The sequence below is a fragment of the Sturnira hondurensis genome, unplaced genomic scaffold, assembly GCF_014824575.4.
Source record: "Sturnira hondurensis isolate 20B ecotype Veracruz unplaced genomic scaffold, ASM1482457v3 Scaffold0022201, whole genome shotgun sequence".
Lineage (NCBI taxonomy): Eukaryota > Metazoa > Chordata > Mammalia > Chiroptera > Phyllostomidae > Sturnira > Sturnira hondurensis.
In genome coordinates, this window is record NW_028094832.1 from 1,814,842 (window position 1) to 1,832,835 (window position 17,994).

Below are 17,994 nucleotides of genomic sequence, written 5' to 3' on the forward strand. Positions count from 1 at the left end.
AGGTTAGGGCAGAGGGCAGGGGAGGTAGATATAACTAGGAATCAATCTGAAAAAGAAGGCAGGGGCACACACTTACGGGGTTTTCTTCTGGCCCGGGATTTTTTGCTTATCTATAGGAGCTATGTAATCTGAGGACGTCCCTGTATTTCACAGCGTTTAGTAACTGGGGCATTTTGAATCAAATACAAAATGTTGTTATTCTCAAATCACTTCATTTGTAACCTGATCACAAAAGCAAAGGTTATTCCCACTTCAGACACAGAGGGGGAGCATGGCTCTTTGGGACCGCCAGGGGAGACTGCGTTTCAGTCCCCATCTGCTTTTCAGAGCAGTTTGGGACACAGAAGAGGGGAACCAGCTCCTAATGGAGAGCTCAGGAGGAGGAACACAGAGAGCTTTTGACACCCACAGGACAGCAGAACTGAGGACGCACCCTGGCTTTAGGCACAGAGCTTGGATGAAGTCATTAGGGATCTCTCTCAGGAATACATTTTTATCTAAAGCCTCTTCTCCAAACACACAAACCTGTCCCAATAAGCTGATACAAGTACATCCCACATGACTCCTTGCTTTAAGTCAGAGCCAGGCAAAAGTTTTGAATCATGTCATAATGAAAGTCAATAATAATAATAAATCACACTCATGCAGAGCAATAAGATATTTCTTTAATAGAAGGAAATGGCAATCCTTTCGGCCACTGCTTAAATGAGCAGCCAGGAGAGCAAAGACAGCACAGAAGGGTCGGAACCTGTGGCGTTCATTTCTAAGACTTCCTCAGGAAATGAAAGCCACACTGACGGTCTTACCAGACTCTGAAAAGAAGCTTTTTATACCAAAGATCTCCCTCATTGGAAGACGGTACCACATCAAGGATTATCTTGGCAAATAATTATGTCGGTTGATATCTCAGGGCCCCCAGCTGTGGAAATGGTTGTTGTGGCTGAAGGGGCACATTCCAAAAACAGTGAGAAGTCCCCCTCTAATTATATCAGGCTCCAAGGCTGACCAAGGAGTGGATTGGTGAAAGGTACACAGTGGGAATCCCGCAAGAGCTTGTTGGCAACCTGACCTTCGCTGATCTGACGGCCATTCTCTCTAAAGCAGCTATCTTTTTCTCTTCTTATCATAAAAATATTTCATGGTCAACGGTACATCTTTATAAGGTCCCCCAAAAATCAAAAAAGAAAATCACACTCACTTGTAATCTTACCATGCAACTATAACAATTTTTCATTTAAGTGTTCTCTCTTTTATCCTGTTATTCCAACACTTTCAAAACATTAATTGAGAAGGCGCATCATAGGGTTCACCTGACTGATGCACACAGAACAGAAAGAGGCCTAGATCCATGCAACTCAAAAAAAGAAGTGCCCTGGTGAAGTCAAAGAAACTGCATCACACTAGTCTGTAGGTTCAGTTGCTTAAATTTTATTTCCAATTTCAACAAAGGCCACGCCGTAGAAAATTCAATAAAAACAATCTTTGGGGGGAAGATACTCATACCAGATCGTGCTCCACAGTAACAGTGCAAATGCCCATTCTAGTCAAACAGGGTCGAGTGATTCCTCACTTGCTGTTCCACAGTCTTGGGACACCATAAAGAAATTGCTACCTAAGTATATTTTACAAAGATTACAGTACACCGGACACAAAGAGGGAAAAAAATGAATTCAAAGGAGCAATGAAAAGCAACAAAATTTAATTCCACTTGGCGATGCTTGCTCGGTGCTCTTTGCCTACCTGTGGTAGGATTTAGGAATGTCTCATAACACAAAATAACCCGAAACCTAGATACTTCATGCTTCTGAATTTGATACACGTATTAAATACATCTCCAATTTTCAATTAATCCTGCAAATATTCAGTTCAGTCATGAGAGATTAAAGCAAAACACCAATTAAATTTATATATGGTGTTAAATGTTTCTGGGTTTGTGTTTTTATTTATTTTTCATTTATGGAGAACCGATTTGCTGCTGATCAGCAGCATACATTTTCACCAAAAAGAGAGTTCTTTAATCAACACAACTAGCACATTTTGATATGGAATGTATCAGTATTTTCCTATGAAAGAACCACAAACAAGGGCATCGTTGGGCATCCGTGAGAAACCAGGCTGATGGAGGAAATCTTTCTGCGAAAGACCTGAGCCACGGAAGTACCAGGACCAGTCTGACCCACTTGGAAGGTGCCTTATAGTGTATTTATCTGCACTGGTCTCCCGGAGTTATAATGATTACTGTCAGCAGGGAAGCCCTTTTCTCTGACAGAGCTGACACTGCTGAGTACAAATTAAAGGAAAGTCAGATTTTTTTTAGCCCCTGAAAGAGTGGTGGGGTTGGGGAGGGACGGAATCCTTTTTTCCATATCATTCTTCCCACTATTTCACGTTTGTGGAGGAGACTGGGCACCAGAAAAATTTAAACAGAGATGTTGCACAGGAAACGGAGAGGCTCTGGCTGTGGAACGGACTGGAGGGAGGAGACCGCCGCTGGGGCTCCGCCAGGTGCTTTTGGGTTTCCCTAATCATTGCAAGAGCCAAAGGGGCGAGGTCTAAACACACAAACCCCTCAGCTTGAGCTTGTCCTCCCAGCCTCGTCTGTTAGAACAAAACACGTGATGCTCTGTTACAAATTTCTAAAGTGTGAAAACTTCTAAAAGCAAAACCGAAGGACAAATTCCACACGTAAAAACCTTAGAGAAATGGATGACTAAAACAAGTATGAAATTAGGAGCTGCCTGTATTAAAGTTTCAGGATTTGACTGTGGTAGAAATAGTGTTTTCAAATTGCTGATGACAAACAACATAAATGCATTATTATTATTAATTCTCATATTCATGTTTTTCCCCAGCTTCATGGTAATTCACACTAAAAATGAGAGTAAACCCCTGTTATGACTAGGGCCTTAATGGCAGAGGTATGCTAATGTGGTAATGACATATTATAAGATATTGCTTTTATGAAATATTCTACAAGACAGCCACTTGTATACAGTGAAGTATGAATAATTAAAAACAAATCACACTTGTCAAAATAAACACATTTGCCTATTATAATATCCCGTGTCTTTACTTAGACTTATTTCCGCAATGTCAGGTGTCAAAGTGGAACTTTATGTTGTACTACATGTATCCAATTATGCACACAGTTCAGAAAAGACCCGACAGCAGATTGAAGTGATTAGACGTATGCAAAACAGTCATGTGACAAAAGGGGAGAATTCTCTGGAATTACTGTTCCAGGACAATCAAAGACAACAGAATAAGCCCCAAACTGGAAATAGGCTATTGGTGGTATCTAACTCAAGGCTCTGTACCCTGAATACTCTCCTCCATGGTGGGAGGCATGTAGGGAGGGGTCCAGATACACTGATGTCCGTTCATCACTGTGGTGAGGGAGATCAATATTCCGAGAGCAATTTTATTTATTTTACACTTTGTTGCCCAGTTCAGTGAGCAGGTTCCCCAGTTTCATATTTAACTTTTAAACCCTTCACTAATTCAAATAATTTTATTATATATCAAAATCACAATTTGCCATTTCCCTCTGTTCCTAAGATTTCTGCATCCTTGTTCATTTTTACTTTAAAAATAAACCTGAGAGCCAGTTCACTAGGTTGGAATAAGGCCTTTAATTGCCAAGAGGACGCGTGTGTCCCCAAGGCTGGCCTGGAGCATCCGTCTCCGAAAGGAGATAGTTAGGACCTCATTTGTTTCCTAGTCCCAAAGTTTGACAAAGGACCAATGGGATGAATTGGCGACATTTAATTGAAAAAGGTGAATAAGTCCATAAAATGCTACACTTCTTCCAGCTTTCACTTAATTCAGATCACTACACCAAGGTAACGCTGCTCACCGGTGACCATGGCTCATCCTGCGTGTCCTATTTGCCTCCCTTCAGGGTATCACGTGGGTCATCTGCCCTTTGCCGCTGTCATTCTGATGAGGATGTGACACACACATAGAAACAGGGAGGGAATGAGGGGAGGAGATCATTCATCAAATACTGCGAGGGGTGGGGACATCATGGACCGAAACTGGTGACGAGCCATCTTAGCTGAAAAAATAAAACAGCGTAGTCCTTCTAATGAATGAGGATGTTCTGGTTAATCTTAGCATGTCTCCCTCCAGCAAGTCCGTTTCCTACAGGACAGGTTTTATTTTGAGAGAGAATACAAATTTGACGACAAAAAAGTTCTTCCAAGATCATATGCAATGTTCCCACACCTCTCAGATGTTGATAAGAACTTTTAGAGGAAAGCCTTGCCTTAAAACATCTAAAAGACGCTGTCTTCCACAACAATGTGATGTCTGCTTTTAATCTATAATAATAGCAAGTGTGTTTTCCCAAATATTTTATATATTTACTTCTTCCAAGTAAAAGTAAATATACAAAATATCAGAACAAGTCTCTAATGAAATGAGCTAGCTGGCTTGGGCTATTTTATGTTTTTAAATTATATTCTTCAATAAAAAGTCTAAGATTGAGGTCTCAAATATAAGAGTTCTTCAAGGACAACACTTATTTGGAATCTCAAGATACTATTTTTCTTATGGTCATTCTTTTTTCATGAAAAAAAAAATAAATTGACAATTCTCTCATGAAGGAAAAGTGCATGCATTGCCTATTGCCATTCGGAACTTAAGCACTGGCAGAAAATCTGTATATTTATACCCTCCTGATCGCATATAATAGGGACAAGTCACTGAGCACCTTGAAACTTGAGACATCAGTCTTGAAACACTGTTGCCAAAAATCCTTGACCTGGCTTCCTGATTCCAACCAGATCATGAAATCTAAAGGGACAAGATGAGGTACTAGACCTTGAAAATGTCAGTTTCAATCAAGACCAATGCCCCATGGTGCGGATGCAGGGTGGCCAGAGGGCACAGGTCTGGGGCAAGTCTCTCTATAAAAATCATGTTTCCCTGGGTGTGCTGAACTCAGTGTAGGTACAAATCACCACCACGGTGACAGACAACACCCATGACTTCCTGCGTTTGCACGCAGTGTGTTGTAGAATATGGAAGGGGATGTAAGAGATGGAACAATTTATATCTTCACACACACGCAGTAACGACTCTCCCCTGAGCCTCCGTCCATAGGAGGAGCTGGGCCACTTTGGCAGGTCACAAGGGCAGGAGGACTTCTAATTCAAGGCTCTCAAGACCCATCAGCTCCGCAGCGTCCTCAAAGCTTCCTGTCAATGTTTTTAATGGCAAATCTAAGCACGTAAGTGTCTTTGGTCGGAATGCTCCTGATAGCAATGTGATTGCCAAGTGATTGAAGACAATCATAGCAAGAAGACAGAAATGGCCCACAAGTCCTTTGTGGCCATTTCCCCTTCCGCCCCCAGAGCTGCTTTCTTTCCACAGGCAAAACAGGGTGCTGACAGCCTATAGAAGATATACAAAAGCTTTTCCTACTTCTACATAATTTGTAGTTAGCCTCTACAAATTATGGAAATCTAACACTGGGGGCAGAAATGAAAAATATACCCAGTGATACACACATGTATCTCACGGCTTGATATTTCCAAAGGATTAATCAACATAGCTTATTATTTATACTGTAGGTGTTACTTCTCTTGTTTTTGTTTAATAAAAGCAATAAAACCTATATGGAATACTCTTTTACACTTTGAGGGAATCAAATGGAAAATTATACTTGCCTTTTTTCCCCTGTTACCCCAAAGAGTCCTTTATCTTTCTAACGAACCACCCCTAAACCATTCAACTATTCCATTTGATTGGGGGGAAGTTCAGCAAGTTTACGAGGCTGAGGCTTTTGTACAAAACTTCAAAAAATATGCATATTTTTATATTTGTTCTCTTCTCTCCTGATTACAGAGTTTTTTGAGGAATCTCCTAGGCCATTGTTGATAGGCTCTGCTGATGTCAAAACAAGCTGTAGTACAGAATTCACAAGACCAGAGAGATTAAAAAAATCCCATAATTTCCCAGACGTTCCCAACATGAATAATCTGAAAGTTATTGTTTTAAATGTCCTGAGAGCATGGCATTTCCCAACTACATTTGATCAGGAAACCCATCTCCCCAAAGAATACTATCTGTTAATAATTCACATCACATCAACTATCACTGCCCATTCTAAATGTGCTCCTTACGAAAGTTTGTCTTTGAGAAGGTGGCTTCTAAACTCCTTTTAATCCTCATTGGATGCCCTCAGTCTTAGAGTGAATCAGCTCTAGTAGGTCAAGCTCCAGAGTAACTCCCACTCACTCACTGAGGCAACAATAGCTCTGGTCCTGTTTCCTTGTCTCTAAAACACACACAGCGATCAAACCAGCTGATGCACCCAAGAGTTTGCAACGTGTCTGCCAGAACGCTCAATAAACATTAGCTATTATTGTGCTACTATCAGCCTCACACATCTAAGAGAGACTAAGGCCCATCCTTATAAAACAAACATAATCCTCACTCACCTTTAGCCTAATTCTCACCTTCATTCCACAGGGTCAGTGAGTGGCCTTGTCCACCCACATTCTGACATGCAAATCAGGTTATCTCAGTCGGAGATTAGCAACCAGCCCTTTAATTTCTTTAATGCTTCTCATTCCATCTCAATTAGTAGATCACTTTTAAGTGCACAGATGGACAAAAAACTGTGCTGAGTCCTTGAATAACCACTGTTTTCACTTTTTCAATAAGGTTTCCCACATTTTGAGATGAAGAGTCTCAATTATCTCAGTTGCTAAATCAACCGTCGGCAGAGACAAGTCCACACCTGCCTGTGGTCTTTCATTTTGGACACTGCTAGTTTGGTTTTTAAGTAGAGCACCCTCCCTCTGTCGTTCACAAGAACGAAGCTATGAAATAACACTGATCCTCAAAGTACCGTACTGACATCCACTGGAACACAGCTGTAGTGAGACAGGTGTGAGGTGCCCAGCATCTTGGGGCTGGGCTGGGTTCCATGGCCTCGGGGTAGGTGGGCCCCTGCAGGGGCTTCTGAGAGAGCCCTGGACTGGCCCCAGAGGCCACACAACACTGGTCTGAAAGGTTATATGATGCCTTTGACCGAAAAGACAAGGCCGTCTTTTAACCACCATGGAAGAGCCCTTTGGGTGCATGTGCAAAATCTACTTTTTCTCATGTTTAAAGACCTTTAACTTGGAAATAATTCCAAACCTAAACATGCAAAATTAAATATAGAACAAGAAATGCCCATCTACCCTTTGACTAGATTCACCTATTTTTAACATTTTGCCTTATTTGCTTTATCATTTTCTCTCCCTCTTTGTCATTGTCCTGAACTGTTTGAAGGTAAGGTTACATATCCTTTAACCCAAAAATAGTTATGTATGCCAAGCCCTTTACCATTCAAGAGCAGGGGTTCTTTCTTACATGGCCCCAGTATAATTACCAACTTCAGTAAGTTTAACTTTTTTAACACTTTAATCTACAATTAGTATTCCAAGTTTTATCAGTTGCCTCAAACATGTCTTTTATCTCATTTTTCTAGTCTCTAGTATGGGCTCTAGTCTAGGGTCAGGCATTTCCTTTGTCATGTCTTCATAGACATTAATCTGGAACATTTACACGGTCTCATTATAAAAGACAATTACTTTCACAGGAGTGACAGTTTTGAAGAATATAGTTCCCTACACTCTCATTTATTATTTATTTTAATAGAACATCCCTCACTTCCAGTTTGTCTGATGTTCTTCATGACTACATTTGGGTGTCATTCCAGGCCAAACTGCTGTACCAGGTAATGTGTCTTCAGCATCAAAGCTGATGATACACAATGTCTCATTGATGATGATAATTTTGATCATCTGTCAAGGTGTTGCTCAAATTCTGGACTGGAAATTACAATAGATTTTTTCTCACCACAAATAAGTAGTATGAGCAAACATGCTAAGACCGAAATAAATATCCTTCTCCTTATTATAAAAATTTCTCCCCAGATCTAGCATCAGTTGACAGTTCCTGACAGGTCCAGTCAGCCTTCACCTTTCCACTGGAAGCAGGGCCCTCCTTCCACTCTCATGTATTGTTAGTTTTAATTTTGGTTACTGACATGGACTCATGAATTCCTATGATTTTATTGGTTTATAATTCATTGCTGCACTTAATTACTCTAGTGCGCAACTTGTCTAAGATTTGGCCAGGAGAAGCCCCCTTGTGCTGGTCTCTGTGTTCTTGCGATGTTCTCAACAGCATCATTTTTTTTTAATGCCTCCTTCCCTTGTGGTATAAGGAGAAGACCCAGGTCCTTTTCCCTGCCCCACCCCTGTCTTGTAATCGGCCATTCATGGGCCTCTGACTCCTTTTAGTGGGGAAGGGATTAGCGACAAAGATATGGAGCTAAGTGGGTCGCGGCTTTGGAATGTCTTTTCTTCTTGACACGTTCAGCACACAGAACTCAGGAATATATGCAGATGTAAACATACACTTGCACAAATACCTACACAAACGCAATCACACATATACATGCATTTACGCAGAACATGCATATTTTATATACGGTGAGTTCACCCAGTTATCTCCTGTCCTTGTGTGCCCCCCCTGGGGGTTCTTTCTTGTCCTCTCCCATTCCATATTTGTATGTCTGCTCCTCATTGAGATCCCAACAACATCCACATTCACTTATTTGCTTGATATTTAAAACAGCATGAAAACTGCTTTGCGCCTTATGTAAATGAACTCACTACATAGAGCTGAGGATTCCTTGGAACTGCCACCCTCCCCTCCCCGAGGCTCAGGATGTACAGTCAAATTCGAGTTTGTAAGATACATGGATCCTTCTTCCTCCCTCCCTTCTTCTCTCCTTTACTTCTCACTTCAGTGGGGTTAAAATATGAATGATAACATACAGCTCATTTGTTTCCATTTGCTTCCATTTCCCATTGATTTTTTGAATTTCTACAGCTTTAACTTTCAAAGGTTAAAAACCTATAAAAATGTATACTCAGATAAGTATTACCCCTCCACATCCTTCCCACCCCATCTTACTCCTTGTGGGTCAACAACTTGACTTTCCTGGTTTATTCTTCCTACGTATCTTTAATAAAGATAAGCAGATATATGTATGCTTTCTAATTTTTCCTTCTTTCACCCACAAAGGGAAGCATACTAATATATACCTTAGAAATCACCCTAATATACACCTTGGAAATCACTCTTTATAATTTTTACAGCTACATTAAACCACAGTGTGCATGCATACACATATAGGTATTTTATGAAGAGAATCTCTATTCTTGGAATTAAAGTAGTTTCCAATACCTTGTAATTGCAACAAATGCTTCCATGAACAAACTTAGGCATGTATGTTTTTGTACTGTTGAAGGTTTATGTGTGGGGTAAATTCTTAGAAGTGGGATGGCTGGGTCAGAAGCAAACACACATATAGTTTGGTTAGATATTGCCAAATCCTCCTCTGTAAGGACTGGGCCATTTTCTCATCCTGTCAGCAATGCCTGGGAATGCCTGCTTCTATACAGCCTGACCCAGAGAACATAGCATCCAGCTTTCAAGTAGGTTGGCCTGGGGAATGAGAAATAGTTTGTGTTGTAGCAAGCAAGCAATATATAGCCAGAGACGTTGAAATGAAGAACCAACTGACAGTAACCAGAGGGGAGGTGGGAGGAGATAATGTGGGGAAAAGGGTTTTCAGGAATTTTATAAAGGACACGTGGACAAAACCAAGGCAGGGTGGGATCGGGGTGGGAGGTGGGGATGGCTGGGGTTGAGGGGAGTGGTAGGGGGAAAATGGAGACAACTGTACTTGAACAATTTTTAAATGTTTTTAAAAACATAGTTTGTTTCAATTTGCATATTTCTTATTATGATTGAATTTGAGCATCTTTTCATATATTCTCTTTTCATGAATTGTTTCACCTTTTTCATAAAATTTTGGTTCATTTCCCTTAATTTTTACAAGATGATACTCATCAGTGGTATTTGGCTTTTATCTGTGATAGATGCTGAGAATATTGGTGATTTATTCTTTAACTTCTTTGCTTAGCGTGGTTTCCTTTTGAGGGTTTGTTTGCCTTTGAGATACAAAAGTTTTCACTTTTATATAGTCAAATTTCTCTTTTGTTGCATATATTTTTTAAATAATCACTCAAAAGCCTTTCTCTACACACAGGTTTTAAAGGGATTCAGTTGTTATCTTTTGGTATATGTATACTTTAATTTTTTTACCTAGAACTCTGATATGTTTGGAGTTTATTTTTGTGTGTGGTAAGAGAAATGGATCCAATCTGACCTTTTTCAAAATGGCTATTCAGTTGTCCCAATGTTACTCACTACATTTTTAAAAAGATCATGTTTACCCGTTTTAATACCACTTTCATTTAATACTGGATCTCTATATATAATTGGATTATTATGGAGCTTGAATTCTATTCCATTGGTTTCTATTTTATGTAAGAGAATGTCATGTTATTTGGTGCATAGATATTCATAATTGTTACAAGTTCATTGTAGAATATGCCTCTAATACAATAAAGTATTTTTCTTTGTATGGCTTGAAGTCCATTTTTTCTAAACACCTTTGAGTTTTGCATTCACATGATTTTATTTTTAAAATTAAATTTATTGGGTGACATTGGTTAATAGGATCAGGTAGGTTTCAAGTGTACATTTCTATGATACGTGACCTGCATGTTGCATTGTGTGCCCACCCCCCAAGGTCCAATCACCTTCTGTCACCATATATTTGACCCCTTTTACCTTTTACTACCTTCCCACCCCCCTTCCCTCTGGTAACCAGCATACTGTTCTCTGTTCTATGAGTTTGAGTTTATGTCCCACATATGAGTGAAATCGTCTGGCTCTTGGCTTTTTCTGACTGACTTATTTCGCTTAGCCTCTATATGATTTTAAACATCCCATGCATTGTACTCTATGGTTAGCACATTTTCTGATCAATAGCACAGCCTTGCACTAGAAAAGTACAATGAAATGTAATTAAGTGGAGGTGTGACGTAGAGTTTGCCGCCTCTTCTGTTTACCTGACGTGGCAGCTCTAATGAACTGAGCGGATATTGCAATTAATAAATTACATACATGTTCTTTTGCGTATGTTGTGGTGGCTATAATTATGTACGAGAAGAGCTGATTTTATCACACAAACTCTGATTAAGATAGTTGCTCTGAATGTCTTTGTGTAGAGATTTGCTTTTTTGTCTATTCAGTAATATTCAAGTGTTGAGAAGCTTAAAGATCTTATAAGACAACTAGGGCAATATGGATATACACTCATAATTATTGTTTCAGAAGATAACATTTATATATAAAAAATAATTGGATTTTTCAACTTGGAAGAGACATACATATCACAAAAACGAGGCTGAGCTACATGAGGTGACTTGCCTAGTCACACAGCTAGTTGGTATAAAATCCTACCACATATGTTGTTAATGGCTAGTCAAATGTTCTTTCTCACACTTAACGTATTACATCTATTTCTGGACACATTAAAATGACTTCACTTTGCAAATACCTTGGCAAACAGGAAATTTGTGGGACCAAACAAGTCTTCTGACACACAATGCATTTATTTTTGTCCTTTCTTCATAGGCCACTTATATGAGAGATGAAACATTACAGTGCACCAACCTTTTCCAAGAAAAATGTCAGAAGGGAAAGTAAAAGACAGGAAATGAGTGAACATGAATTTCAGCACCTGAAAGTAAAATCTCTGAGTGCCCATCATAATGATGACTCGACAGGTATGTGATGAGTGGGTCCTCATGGTCCTGATCACTTGGGCTGTCATTCTTGTCAATCTAAAGGACGCTCATCACGATCCCCACCCATCCCCAGGCTAACTCAGAAGATCCTTCTGGCTCAGGTAGGAGGATGGACAGTAAACTGATGAGCAGATTTCTAGAATGTTGGGAAGAGATTTGGGGTCTCCTGTCTGCTTTTGGACTTTGTTTTAGGTGATACACACATAAACACACACACGTATGTATGCCTTTTTCTTTTTCTTAAGAAAAAAATAGTCCAACCAGCCTGACAAAAGAATCATTCTGATGTAAACGCTGTTAAGAGTCATGGAGAAAAAATAATCTCCCCTCATGCTGGAGTTTACTGCTTACTCACAGGCATTTATATCAGAACAGCAGCAGGAGAAGGCGCAAAAAGCAGAGGCTAATCAGCAGGAAGCAAAACCACACTCTGAAAATGCTAAAATGAGCAATAGCAGCGTCCTAGAAAGGGGTGCTATATGTTTGGGTTAAAAAAAATATAACCGTGGAGCAATGGAGAATTTAAATCCCTAAGAATCATTAAAACTCCTCTCTCTGGCACTTGCAAACCTTGTAAATCCACCAGGGAGCTCTTTGTGCAGAGATAATTTCTCATACCACTTAGAAAGTAAATTCATACATTTACAGAAAGGCATGTGATGATGGTCTATTTGTGTGTGAAAAAGGAACAAGGAATCTACTGGCCTCTCCATTTTCAAGGGAGAAAATTTCAAAGAATTTCCACACCACCACCTACAGACTAGGACAATGATTTCCAGAGAAATGAAAATCATTCCTTTCATGGTTTTCAGAAATGCAATGCAAAATTCAATGGTTTATTTAAAAATCCCTACCAGGATTGTTTCATCCTGCAGGAGAAAGGTTCCATCAGTAAAAGGAATTGCAAATGCTGACCAAAAAAAAAGTGGGGAAAGACAAAAGGGCTCATTCCAGAATCCTCAATATCAGGGGATTCTATTCAAAACAGTTTATTAAATTCTTCTTGTCATTCTCCATTGTATTCCCAGACTGTGACAAGTGTTGTAGGAGAATAGGAAGAGCAAGAAGTCTCAAAGGCAATGCCTCTTTTCCACACTCATGAAAATAATGCAGGCTCACAAAGAGTTAATAAAAAAGACCCTGGTTCTTGATATCATGGATAAAGAGCTCACCAATTAACCAGCCCACAGAAAGCAAAAACAAGTTCCACATCAAAACCCTGCAATTTGCAAATGTCCAGGAAATGCATGAAATATCAGTAAATAATGGAGAGAAACAGAAATTTAAAAATAGGCTCAGTGCATATTCAAAAGTGCCTTTTTCCAGATAGATAATTCTAGATGAACAATTTCATACACACGGAGCATTTGAGTAATTCCACAGAATGCATTTTACCAGATCTTTCTGCCTAATTACAAGTCTTCAAACCAGACAACTGTACTCAAAAGATCAATGCCGGCTTGCACAAAGCACATGTAAAGTGTAATTAGAAGACCGCTCCATGGAGCAGCAGATGACATGCATATGAATGGGAAGGCTTCACGTGAACCTACTTTATCTCTGTGATATGTACAGTGGAGACATACACTTCCACTGCCCTAAACATCTTTGGCTGCCATTTTCTAAAAGAAATAAGCAAATGAAAATGAAAATAATAATAATGCAACCAAGCTCTAGGTAACATTCTCACTTGAATTTCTGAGTATATGGCAAGTCTAATGAACTACATCTGGGACTATTACTTGATTTCTAATTCTATTTTTACTTCCTATTTAGATCACAATTTGTTATCTTTCTAGGAAATCTGTGGATTTTAAATATGTATCATACTTTGTTCAACTTGCTTCTCATTTTCTGAAGCTTAATCAACACAATAAAACATTAACATCTTAGATTACTCACAGGTATATTTATATTTATACTGCTCACAAAGAAATGAGGTAGACAGTGTGTTTAAGTTTGAGCACATCATTTGTGAACCAAGAAGCTTCCCTTAACCTCCGGGGGAAAAGCCCATGGAATTTCTGATATTGGGTGCTAATGACTGTCAGGAATCACCAGCAAAAATGGCACCTGAGATAGGCACCAAGTAAATAAATGATAACTAGCAAATTAATGTTGACTAATAAAGTGACAGAATTCTGCCACACAAGATAGAATAAGAAAATGCACGGGGAGTCAAACATCCTGGGAAATGAAAATGTATGTCTTGACTATAAGATAATAGAGTTGAAGGAGCTATAACAACAATCCAGCCCAAGACACACAAGCGAATTGAAATCAGGGAGATGGGAGGCCACAGAGGACCACCAGGCAGTACAGCCCCTGCCTCTTATAGCATTTCCACCGCATCCTGATGTCATCAGCATCTAGAACCCTCTCACTCTGCAAGCTTTTATTCTGAAGCATGTCAGAACATTAAGGAAGAAAAATAACAGGGCGTCAGAATCCCTACATCACTCTCACTCGATGTCCGTATGTTTTTTCTAGGTTGAGAGGACAATGGCAATTATTATAAAATGTTTATAATATGGTTTCAAAAACCACTTTACAAAAGAAGAAAAAAAACAACTCTCACTTGTTATACCAGAGGAAGTATTTGGATCTCATGTTGAAATCAAGTGGCTTTAAGTGCAATTAAACAAAAACCATGTGACCAGAGAGATAACACACTTAGAATTAAAAAGGAAAATGCGAAGCTGCCATTTAAGAAATCCTCCTTCGTCTCCTTTCATTTTCCATACCTACGTTTCGGGCCATTAAGATGTAGTTGCTACACACTTTTATCGATCGGTATTTTGAATCAGCAATGGGTTTTAAAGAGCAAAAATAATAATTAAAACTGCATTTATTGAATAACAAATGTATGGATCATTTCTACAGGGTCTTAGACTGCGAAGACGCCAAATGGGAATGACTAAGCTGCAGCACTCGGACCCAGCTGAGGACCCGCAAGGGCAGGACCTTGGGGAAGGCTGTGAAATGCTCTGGTCTTCCGCTTCCTCCTCTGAAATACGACACAATTAAATAAAGAGCCTCCACTGTCAGAATAGCTCCCTTTTTTCTATTTTTCTCACTCTTCCTTGACTTTGTTCTTTATGTAAAAGTTGCATGCGAGGGGAAATCATATGGTAAAGATTAGCAATGGAGAAAGTTGTGTGTGGCTACACTCTGTCGGGACTGCTTGTGGATTCCAGAGAACCAAAGGCTCTCTGTCTCCACAACAGGCTGGGCTGTAACCATTTGCTATTTTTAATTAGAGAGCTTTAATTACATCTCCTTATTAGGAAACAGAAAGAAAAGTGACTTTTCCAAATTGCATTTCTAGCTAAAAATCTCTTCGTCAATTCCTTTGGACAATAAATTCTGAATGGTGCTATTTTACAACTCCCAGACAAATGTTTCTTTCATAAAAATGGGTGGGGATGAATGAACTTCAAAATGTCATCATTTTAGCTACATTTATTCTTCTCTATTACAAATTCAATAACCTTGAACCAGTGTTAATAGAAATTCATGATAAGTCATAAACACCAAACTGGCCTCAAATTCTCATTGCTTCAAACACCACTTCTAAACTTCCAATTCCTCCATCTCTCTCCCCAGCCATAATCACACAAACAGACATCTCCACCAGAACGTCCTCCTGGAGCCTCGAACCGAACAGACCCATCACCCTCTTCTCCTTCTCCCAACCCGGCTCCTTCTTCAGTGTTCTGTGCTTCTCAAATATCTCCGCCATTCCGCCTGTAGCCTGAGTTTGGCTCCATGACACTCTCCTCTCCTTTGCCCCAAACACTGTTAACTCAACCTCCTAAATGTCATCTGATACCTCCCATCTTCCCCATGAATGGCTTCTTAACCCAGCATTCTAAATGCCAGTCTAATGACTCCTTGCTTCAAACTATGCCTGCGCCACAGTGAAATCAAATCTCACTAGCATCACATACAAGGTCATTCTTCGGAGGGCTCTGCCTTCGTGGCCAGCCTCATCTTCAGCCACCCCTCCTTCCTACCCAAAGTTTTCATCATCCTGAGCCTTTTACACTTTTCTAATATTCCATACACTTCCCTCTAGTCCTTGCGTATGTCACACCTTCTTTTTAGGAATGTCCCTTGCTCTCGTCTTGCTGGGCTAGCTCTACCATCTTTTGAGCAGCCCTTCTACTGCTCAGCTCAGCTCAGGGACTGCCCACGTGTCTTCTTATTGGGTGATAGGTGTCCCTGCACCGAAGTCCCCAACATGTGGCACTTTAACTGCTGTTGGACTGCAAGCCCACAATGGCAGAGTCTGTGTTTTACACCAGGGATTGTCTGGCATATAATAAATGTTAAATAAATACAATACATGCATGCATGAACAAATAGGTACCCATAAAGGGTCTATGAGGAGAATAATCCTGATGTCAGGATGCTTGGACTGTCCAGGCACATACCCATTGTCCCAGCCTCATTATTAATAGTTCCCCCCTTCACTCTCAAGTGCCCAGGATCAGATAATGAATCATGAGGTCTATGAGTCAACATTTGAAATATACTTCTACCCTTATTAATCAGTAATATCATTTAAAAGACACGGCAATGCATTCACAGAGAGAGATCTATGAAAGATGACCACCGAACTACACTCTTGCCCAGGTGGTAAAATTTCAGGTGATTTTTTATCTCCTGAATAAAAAGTCTCCTGAATAAAAAGTTTGTGCTTGCCTTTTTTGATGTTCCTTTCATTCACTGAGCACAAATTACTTTTACAAAAATAATAAAGCTACTTTGAAAAAGTCACAGTAAAATTCATTTCACGTGAATTTTCTAGAACATTCAGCTTTGTCTTCCGAGCTAAAAAAAAATGCCAAGATTCTTCACACTGTAAGTCACTGAAGCATATGACAAAATAGCTCCATCATAAAGATAAAAACATCTGAAGTTCATGATTATATTCACAATATGTCACAACATGTCACCCAAGCCCTCATTCCATGAAAAATGAAACGAAACGAAACTAAAACAAACACTTCTGGCGGTCAGAATATCCAGACATTCGGTTAGGAGCTGCAGCTTAGGGTCTAGACTCCCACAGCTGGTGATGAGAACAAGCGCACAGACCAAACTTTCAAACGGCAAAGCATATGGAAAACATTAAATGGAACATAAACATTGCTAATCAGAATTCAACAGAGGTAACCTTGAGTACACCTTCTTGTGTGCCTGTGCTTCCACAGTCAATTCCACTGTGCACGGCAATGGCCTTCGCCGGCTCACACAGCCAAAGCTCAGTGCCATGTGAGTGTGAAGGAAAAGCAAGCGTGTTCCTAACAAGTTTTTATAGCGATTCAACGTGTAGAGGGAAGCACCCTTCGTCAGGAACTTTTAAAGGATACTTACATATATGTAAGTTAGTAGGACATTTTTCACTGGATTACAATTCCAAATAAAGCTCCAGACTAATTACTTTTAGTTATTTTCCCTAGCTTTTTGCTGACTTGCAGATGCATCAGAAAGGAAAGTACAAACACATTTGTTCTGCCCGAATAGAGATATTGAAGACAAATCTTCACCAGCTTTGGGGATCAGGGTGGAAACTATTGCTTGCATGTCTTCCAGAGTCAAATATTCCTACAGAGGAATGGTGATGAGGACTTGTGCATCAACTGAAATGGAGACGAGCTGAGAGGTGCGTGTTGGGCAGCCGGAGGCTTTGATGTCTTTTTCCTGTGGCGGTGGACTGAGACATCCACTGACAAATGCCACAGTCTGCTTCTCTAGACACACAGGGAAGGCTCAGAGAGGCAATTCTCCCCACTTCCCAGGGTCCAGCCAGTGGTGTGGTAAAATCAAGACCCAGAGACCTATGTTCAAATGCTATCTATCGCATAACTGTGATCAATTTACTTAATCTTTTGAAGAGTTATAATCATGTCAGTTTTCTCTTAGGAGATGAATTCAGCATGATGGTGGCGATATGCCACCTGCTTAGTGACAACTCGTGGGGGCATCAGGAGCCCTTCAGCAACTCATAGTCTCTGGAACTAATACTCGGAAAGTGATTGTGCTTTTCCTTAGCACATAATCCTGCCTTCGCCAGCTTGTCTTCTTCCATACTCTCCATCACCATCTACGCCCTTATAATCGATTGGTCTAGCTCAGGTCGCTCCTCACAGCCTCAGATAATCATCACCAATGGGCTTCTGGAATTTCCATGGGATGTCCCACCGCCACTACCTACGCAGGCTTAACCCACCCAAATCTGGTCACTCTATCTGTC